Below are 9,395 nucleotides of genomic sequence, written 5' to 3' on the forward strand. Positions count from 1 at the left end.
ACAAGCACCCCACTCACCAACTCTATGCTTTCTCATCACTTTTCAGAATCATTCCTCCTCGCAATCCAATAGGACTCTTAATGACTGTCTTTCCCACTGGTTCCTTGAGAGCCGCGACTAGCCCATTTGTTCTTTGTGTCCCTATTCGCCACTGCTTCACAGATTTAGTAAGTGTTCAAAACATGACTGCTGAAATAACGAATTGCAAAATCTGACTTTCGTCACTTATTTTTATGTGGGAACATTAGTCAAGTGATTGCCTCCCACAAGACAATTTAAAACTTTCCTCCAATTATGCAACTGAATGTTCTAAAGAGGTTTCCCACATTTGCAGGCCCGGAGGAGGTTTGGGGAGCCGTGGAGGCCCTTTCTGAAGCCATAGAACCACACGAGCGTCCTCGAGCACCCCTTGCAAGCCACAGCCCTTGCCTGATGTTCCCCTTGGAAAAAGAAAGAGCAGAGTAAAACCTACCAAGCCAAGGCTTTTGAGTGGCCGCTTTTAACCCAGCCCAACCACTCTGCTTTTCTTAGCATCTCTCTTTTCCTTGCCCCTGATTATGGCCTCCAAACCAGCAGCCAAAAATGTAGGATGTGGGAACACTTGAGTAAGAGAGCAAAATCAGAAGGGTTTCAGCCTTTCGGGAGAAGGAGCCTTTTGTTGGTGCTGCTGCTGTCTTCTTTCTCTCTTAAATCTCAAGATTTATCAGGCATTAGCTAAATTGTTTAATAGATATTTATTGAGCCCTATTGTGTGCTAAGTATGGTGCCACTAATGATTTTATGTGGTGGGTCATCATCTCCATTTCAGCGGTCTTTATTTCTTTAAACATTTGTGCCTGTTGAAAAAACTTTCTTCAAGGCTAGTGAGGCATCACCTTGTTTATGTGAGCTTACATTCTGTGGCGGACTCTGCTGGAACTCACCAATGCCCATTTTTCCCCTCTTTGAAGGCTCATAGACTACAATTGCCAGACGTCCTTGCAGTTACATGGGACCGTGTGACTACATGCTGTCCAATGGGATATGTTTGTGAACCTCTATTCTCCACTCTCCTTCCACATCAGCCTTGGAGCTACACGTCCTAGATGGTAAAGGTACAAGATGAAGCAGAGTTACCAACCTGTGACAGACTAAGACATGAGTGAAATATACTTTGACTTTTGTTAAGCTTCTGAAACGTGAGGGTCTATTTATTAGCAAAGCCTTTTGTGTAATATATATTCTTTCTTTAATTTAATGGTGTTTTTTGGTTTGGTTGATTGGTTGGTAGGTTGGTTGGTTTAAATCCTTTCTAAAGAGCTCTACATTTTATTTTTTTCCATTTTATGAATCTGGTTCAATGAATAATCTTGAAAAAAAAATACACATGACCTAGAGATTGATGCTGTTTCGCACCTTTCCATGACCTGAACCCACGTAGTTTCCTTGTAAGTCTACTGGCCCCAAACCTCACAAAACACATTTTCATGTCTTTACTTTTTATAATGTTCTCTAGGGAGTTTATCAAGACCTTTTTAAAGCTCCTCAAGTTTGGATTATCCTAAAATGCACTTACAAAATTAAATTAAACTCTACAGACACTAGCCTTACCCTACTGGGGTAGTCATCGTAACAAAACTTGAGAGAGTTGTGTAGCCTGGCTGTCTTCACTTCCTCACCTCCTGTCCTCTCCCTCGCCTGTGGCGGGCTGGCTTTCCTCCCCACCAGCCCACGGAGCTCACTCTCACCCAGCACACACTTTGCAGTCCTCTATTGTATGGGTGTGAATGGGAGGGTTGAGAGTATGCGTGTTCCCAGGCCCAATGTTTCCTTCCGTGTGGTTGACCTACCTGATTGGCGACTTTTGGAGCAGGAGATGGGCAGGCTCAGTCTTGCTGCTCGTTGTTTTCCTCTTGGGAGCAGCTGCTGCCCAGAGCTCACATTGGGCCCTACTCCCCGTCCATTGCCCACGTGGGAGCCCCGCGATGGTCCAGCACTGCNACTATTTCATCGCTAGCTGGCTGTGGAAAAGTCACTTGGATCTTTCAGAATATTACTTTTCTCATCTATGAGAGGCAGTGAGCGCTTCCAGCTGCATTAATTTATACATTTATGTGACACTGAATTTCATTAATTCTCAGAGAGCTCCCCTGGGAGAACAGGTGGGGCTATCTTCAGCTCCCCGGGATGTGACATGGTTTGTGTGTCCATGATGACTGCTCACTTCTGGTCAATGATCACCGTGAGCCAATGATTAACACTTGAGTCAAGCGGAATCCTCTGGTATCTTAAAATCTAGCACATAAAAAATAAGTCATTTGGGAAATAGTTACAAAACATAGTTTTAAAATCTAAAGGGAAAGATGTGGGTGGAGATGGAAAAGCAGTGGGCAGCACAGAATTTATTTTTTTCTTTTCAACTAACCTGTGCTTAGGAAAGAAAGGTAAGACATTCAGCGTTGCGTTGCTGGCTCCTGACTGAACAACACAGATTCACCGTTCAATCTGTACGTACGTTTTATTGCTTTTTTTAAAAATGAGGATGTAAATGGCATGAGGGCCTTCAGGTGTAACTTTGAAAAAATGAACTGGTTGTGGTTTAAATCATAGAGATTAAAAATGGTGAGATGGTTTTGTCTTTGTTCGAGGGCCTACGTTTCTGTGCTTTGGTTAGTGGAGATTAGTCACAGCTTGTGAGTAATTTGAGGAAGGAGATAGCTGGACTGTTGTTTATTTATTTCTTTAATCTGTGAGAGGTTTCTGTAAACATATGGCTTCTTTAAAATTTCCAGGTCTACAGGAAAAACACTGGAACTAATGGGAGATTATGGGCACACCTCCCCCTACTGGGCATAATTTGCTACTGCTTACTCTATGGTCTGCTGACAAAGGCGTGTGATGGAAGGTTCCTCTGGAAACAGAAAACTTGGGATTTTATCTCTTGTTCAGGAGGTAGGGAAAAATAAAGGTGTGTGTGTGTGTGTGTGTGTGTGTGTGTGTGTGTGTGTGTGTGTGTGTGTGTGTGTGTGTGTTTTCTACCACACAGGAAAAATCATCATAGCTANTTTTTTGCTGTGGGAAGAGGTTTAATAGATGGTTTGTGATATTCAGTTACCTGCCAATGTCATCCATGGCTTACAAGTTTGAGAAATCTCATCTAAACTAGCCCTTAATGAGATTATAAAGCCACAGATTGTATTGGTGATTGCTTCATCAATACTTGAATGTAACATCGCCTTTTTACTTATCTCCCTAAGGATGTAACTCCAAGATCAAAAATAAGCAGGGAATTCCGTGAAGGCAGGGAAGGGAGGGCCGAAGGTCCAGTGGACCCTACTCATACTGTAGCCTATGTGACAGGTGTCCACTGGCTCACAGCATATGTGGTGTCGCCTGGAGTTATGTGACCTGCAGGCTATGGTGGACCTATTCTGTAAAGTCAAGGAAAGCAGGACTGCCTGTACTTCCTTAAGAAACAAAAGAGGTTTTAAAGAGAAAGTAAAGTTACTCAAACTCTAAAGGTCACTGAGCTGGCTGTATTAGTAGAATAAGTAATGAAAACACTCCAGTGAGAGGCTTTCTATTACGTAAAAGAAACCCCAAGGCAGGCAGTTCAGGGTGCATGTGACATCAACCTCTCCATCAGATGTACATGTTCCTTTTATCTTTCTTCCACCACCCTCAGAGCATGGCCTCCGTTTCTCAAGGACCACCTCGAGATACAAAATGGCTGCTGGAACGCCAGCTATCATGTCCCCATCCCAGGCAAGAAGAAGGAGGCATGGGAGAACAGTGAAACAGCACCCTTCCTAGCTGAGTCAGCCCTCTCCTAGAAATGTTTCCAGGGGCTCTGTTCAATAGGTTCCATTTACATCTCATTGACCAGCTTAGAGTGGAGAAATTGTTCCTAGAATGTTGGGTGCTGAACCCTCTGTGATGAGGCAGACTGCTCCAGGGGGGCTGCAGTGAAAGCCCTGTGTAGGCTGACACTTTGCCCTCTAAGCTCTTTTGAAGTCAAAACCCATCAGATATAAAATATCTGAAGTCCTTAATTATCATGACATTTCAAGTCTTAAAAGTAGGGACTCTTCCTCTGAATTCAAATAAAAATTATAAATATTTAAACAGCCTTTGTCTTCTTCCTCCCTTTCCAGTTCCCTCCCANTGCCTGGGAATTCTTTCCCCCAGGAAGCCTCCTGCCCTTGACAGGGGCACCGCACTCTCCAGATTCCCTACAACCTTGCCTACATCAGCCCCTTCCTTGTCTCAGAGTCTGGTTCTAAGAAAGATGACCCAAAACAACAATAATTCAAGAAGAAGAAGAAAACGTAACATTCACGAGCAGCTTGTTAAGTACCAGGCACAGCTGTAATGGGTGAAACAGGGATTATTATTATCCCCGTTTTTCACTTGGGAAACGGAGACACAGAAGGGCTCAATAACTCGCCTTTGTACGTTTGAAGACTTAGTCCCAACTTGAATTAGGCGTTGCTGACTGTCCTCCCCAAAGGGCCTGGAACTCCTTTTGCTGTCCTAGCTCCTGGTGTCAAGACCGACCTATAAGAAAGTAGCAAAGACCAATCCTGGGAGCAGAGCAGGTTGGGAGCCGTGAGGGGAGCAGGCTGGGTCAACCCAGCCCAGTGTGGAGGGAGCAAAAGCAGAATCAGGAAAGATTAGCAAGGAAGGCCCCGCATACATGAACATGGTTGAAAGAGGCAACGTTTGAGTTTGCCCGAGGCCTGGCTGCCGAAGGCGTGCTGAGTAGAAGACAGTGAAAACCAAGACCCTCCCTGCGGAAGCTGCATTCAGGCCTTTGTGGACAGCCCTTGGTCTGGCTCTAAGAGACACCTCTTTTGATCTTCAAGGAGCTGAAACTGGAGTGACATGTGATGCCTAGTTCCTTTGGTAAGATAGTTTTGCTTGTAGAAGTGGGATGATTTAATGTAAATCCAGAGTTTATGTTAAAACATTCTTTTGGTTTAGCTTGAGGAAGATGCCCAGTCCATATTTGTTTGAACAATAAGTGAATGAATGGATGAATGTGAATGAACAATGTCCCCTGAGGGCGAGTGAGCTCTTTCAGAGGCCTACGCCATTGGAGACAATGACAGTATGATGAGAATGACATTCCTGGAGGTTCAATCCAGTTCAACAGATGTCAACAGAACACCTGTGGTGTGGGAGGTGACAGGCTGAGTTATGCAGGGAGTGGATGCACAGGTAAGGGGAGGGAAGGAGACAAGCCCAAACAGGACTGGGGCTCTGAGCAGAGAAGGTAAAAGTCTGAAGAGGTGGCAGGCAAGAGTCACGTAGGTGCCAAGAGCAGGGCAGGGAAAAGCAGGAAAGTCAATCCGGAGGGAGTGGTATTTGAATTTGCCATGAAAGAAGTAACATTTCAATAATAGGGGTGTGGGGGTGGAACCTGAGCTGGGATGGGGGGAGGCGGGGGTGGACAAAGCTGAGCAAACCAGGCCAGGAAGCTCAAGGTGAGAAGTCTAGTCTGATTGGAACTAGGGAGAAATGTTGGAAGATAAGGTTCGAAAGAGAGGTTGATTGTGAACTTAAGAAAAAGAAATTTCATGATTGCGATGGGCTTGAACTGATCTATTTACATATTCTTGCCTGGGCCTCACTGAGAGGCTGAGAACTGCGAGGGGTACACAGGATGATTGTGACTATAAATCCAACAGAGGCGGCTTCACCCATGCCCTGGATCCCATGACAATTTTCTCATTGGGTCTAAGTATGTTTGAATTCAAATAGCCTTAGAAGGTATAAAAGGGTATGAACTAATGACAGCTAAGGCTCCAAACGTAACCTTGGCAACCGTTAAAAAAATAAATTGAATATTACCCTGTGCCCAATTAAACATAGAATAACAGTGTGGAAATGGAAATTTATCTGCAGCTGGATAGCCTCACTGCAGGTTATGACAAAGCTGAGCGTGGCGGTTCATATTTTCCAAAAATGGCTGCAACATGTCCCTATCCCACGTGCTTTTCAGCAATATGACCTTCCTGCTCCCCATCAGGAGGGGCCATGTATTTCTCCACACCCTGGAATCTGGGTGGGCCCCATGTTTGCTTTCATCAATAGGATACTGTGGAAATAGCGTGGCCATAGTTGTGAAGAAGCCCTTCACTGGCCTGGCAGCTTCTGCTTCCTGCCCTTTGAAATGCTCACTCTGGGAATGCTCCCCTGGAAACCCAGCTGCCATGCTGTGAGAAGCCCACCTCACAGGGATTGGCCCACATAGGTCAGCAGCCCCCCCGTTGGGCCATCGTCACTGGGGGCCATGTGAGAGGACCTTAGAGGAAGTTCAGGTGACTGCAGCCCCAGCTGACATGATATCAGGTTGCAACCACCCGAGAGGCTTTGAGCAAGAACCACTCAGCTGAGCCTAGTCAAGTCGCAGAACCGTGAGAGATAATGCTAAATGGCTATTTAAGCTGTTAGGCTTTGGAGTGGTTCGTTACTCAGTGACAGAACCCCGGAACACGAAGATTAGGATAGTTGCAGATGCAGGCCTGTGGTTGTGAAGGGAGAGAGGCAGTGAAATGTGAGTGGTCAGGGGACATCTGACCCCACAAAAGGCAAGATAGCCCAGGTAAATGCCTGTGGCATGGATTGTAGCCGTCACCTTGAGCTCCAGCTTTCTCACTCATAAAGTGGAACTAAATCCTCTCAGGGTGTTATGAGGATTAAACAAGGAGGCGTGAATGAAGGTACTTTACACGCTATGAGCCTCCCCCGGAAGGTACTATTATGATTTCCTACAGATGGTCAGCTGGCTGGCTGTCAAGGGTTTGTTAGGATGTGAAGGTGGTATGTCATGAATGGGTTTCTCCTTGGGATTGTCTGCTCAGAGCAGCCCCCCAAAGGCAGCTCCTAAACCACAATCACAGAGTGGCCCCGGCAGTCCTCTAAAGTTCTCCTCATTCATCCGTTCATTTCTAATTCATTCAGCAATGACTTGGCTGTCAATTACATGCCAAACAGGACTGCAGGCACCGGGCACAGAGCAGTGAACAGCCCTCAAATACCCCTTCCCTTATGGAGCCTGTAGTCTAGTATCAGGGTTTATGCTAAAACTATGGCCAGCAGTTTAAGCATTGGGGGGCGGTATGCTATGGCAGTTAATTGTATGTGTTCAAGGGTCANTTTGTTTAGTGGCTAAAAACTCTCTCACAGACAGTGCTGTGTGATCTCGTGCATTGTCATGATGCAAGAGCCATGAATAGTTGGTGAAAAGTTCAGGTTGTCTAACTTTTTTGCGCAGCCTTCTCAGCACTTTCAAGTAGTAAACTTAGTTAACTGTTTGTCCAGTTGATGCAAATTCATAATGAATAATCCCTCTGATATCAAAAAAAGGTTAGCAACATCATTGCAACAAGTTCGCGAACCTAATTGTCAGGCCTCACCACAGCACTTTCTATATAACTGCCCTATATATCAGGACACCTGCCAAGACTCTTCCATGCTAATTGTCCTTTATGTTTTTGCAATTTACTCCATCCTGGACGCCAAGCTCTGGCCCTCACCCACGACCATGGCCTCAGGGCAGCATGAGCAAGCTTCCTTCTTCTTTAGATGGTCTTCAGCCTGCAAACTAGACTCTCTTATCACAACGTCCTTCAGGTGTTCCTTTTTCTTCTTCGGGTGTTTCTTTAACTGTGTTAGAAGAGCTGTTAAGATATGTTAGCCCTAGAATTCCACCTATGGGGGTGTAGTAGAGGTTTGTGTGTTCATCTCTGTTTTAACCCAATTTCCCTTGCCTCTTTTTAGGAGCTGTTGTTTTAGGAACTGCAACCTCCTCCAGCCCGGAGTAAAAATCAAAAGCATTAGGTTGAGCCCATCCAGCATGAGGTCATTCCCAGTTTTAGTCCTGGACAGTGCTAAGTGGACCCCGTTCATGCCAACACCCAGGCTGACCCTGAGCCCTCGTGGTCCACTTCAGGCACCATAGCACTTGTCATGTGAAGGCTTTTGATGAGTTGCAGAAACTGTTAAGAGAACACTGTGGACAGCAGCTTGGAGATTATTTTTCTTTTCTAATGCTCCTATGTCACCCACTTCTCTCTACATACCACGTGCTTGTTCTCTTCATCCAGAGTGTTCTGCACATTGATGTCAAATATTAATATCTGTCAAAGAGTGACACGGCGTCCAGCCATGAAAGCGCACGCCCTAATTACGAACAGTTCCCATACTTTTAAAACTTGTTCTCCTTTTTCCAGGTCTTACCTGGCAGTGGGATTGGGGGATGGATAAAAGCAGTCAAGACTTTTTGCTTATTCATCCAGCCTGGGGAGAGTGTCCAGGTGGCTGCTGGAAAGTTTCCACTACAATTTACTACGGTTTGCAAGAAGCTCTAGACGCAAGAGTGTGGGACATGCAATAAATGCCAACAGAGGGAGGGAGAAGCCACAGAGAGCTAATGGCCCATTGTTGGTGCCTGTCGCGTGGTCTCAGGGGCCAGGCCCTCTCCAGACAGAACCCCAGCTCTTGGCAGCAGCCCTTCAGCTGCTGTGTCAGCCACTCCTGGGGACACAGGCGCTTCTGTGTCCTTCCCTACTGTAACTCTGCCACGGGCCAAGAGACTGACCCCAGAATCAGCAGCAGCCTTCAACTCGAGCCTTTTGTAACTGAACAATGGTCAACTATGGCTCTCAGAGGACCTCAGAGGCAGCTCCTTTCACAGTGGGATTTCCTTCCGTGAGGGCTGTCCCAGCTGTCTTTGTCTTTGGTCGTGTCTAACAGATGTCTGTGGGCTTGGAGAGCCTTTTGAAAAACCAGTGACAACCAGACCTGGGAGCCCTTCCGGGAAAACTGCAGCGAGGGCCCTTCCGGGGTCAGCTGAGGACTTGGCAAGAATAATATTGGCAAATGGCAGGACGCCACTTGCCTGTCCCCCAGCATGTCCTTCTCCTCTGAGGGTAGCAGAGCGCGTTTGGGGAGATTTAAGAGATTGCTTCTGGTGCAGTTGGATGGAGATAAAGATCAAATTCCAAGAATTCCTCTTTTGGAGGTCTCCTGTAAACTTATAAAGAACTCCTCAACCATGTGAAATATGAAACCGCAGGGTAAGATTATTGTGTTTTTTTTTTAACCAACACAATTAACCCGATATATGACCCGGGTCATTCTTCAGAAGGGCTCCCCAGGAATCAGTGGACTCATTTCAGTTACAGCTTCATTGCTTCACGCATAATTGGAACTCCTTTTTTGGAACTGTTTTTCTGAATTAATCAATTCAATAATTTATAGTGAAAACTTTGCAAACAACCCAAAGAGCTACTACTAGGGAAGGAGTAAGTGAAGCATAGCATATCATATGGTCATTGAAATATAGTCTATATAGACCATAGGACTCTACTTATGGTAAAATATGAAGTGAGAAAGTAATATGTAAGTAC

At 45.6% G+C, this 9,395-nt stretch overlaps 2 long non-coding RNA genes across 3 annotated transcripts in view; one reads left to right on the forward strand and one right to left on the reverse strand.

The window, feature by feature from the left end:
- Window positions 1-715: 715 nt before the first annotated feature.
- Window positions 716-1,968, reverse strand: LOC109384672 (uncharacterized). Its single transcript, XR_002124454.1, has 2 exons — window positions 1,830-1,968; window positions 716-1,081 (listed from the first exon to the last, which is right to left on the reverse strand). It is a non-coding gene; the product is annotated as an uncharacterized LOC109384672 (long non-coding RNA).
- A 277-nt stretch (window positions 1,969-2,245) lies between these two features.
- LOC109384681 (uncharacterized) overlaps window positions 2,246-9,395 on the forward strand; it is a 60,266-nt gene continuing 53,116 nt past the window's right edge. The window contains exons 1-2 of one of the 2 annotated variants that reach the window (XR_002124461.1): window positions 2,246-2,486; window positions 2,772-2,947. This is a non-coding gene — a long non-coding RNA (uncharacterized LOC109384681). The remainder of the gene's footprint in view (window positions 2,487-2,771; window positions 2,948-9,395) is intronic. The other variant, XR_002124462.1, reaches the window with a different exon arrangement.

Source organism: Hipposideros armiger, unplaced genomic scaffold, assembly GCF_001890085.2.
Source record: "Hipposideros armiger isolate ML-2016 unplaced genomic scaffold, ASM189008v1 scaffold_98, whole genome shotgun sequence".
Lineage (NCBI taxonomy): Eukaryota > Metazoa > Chordata > Mammalia > Chiroptera > Hipposideridae > Hipposideros > Hipposideros armiger.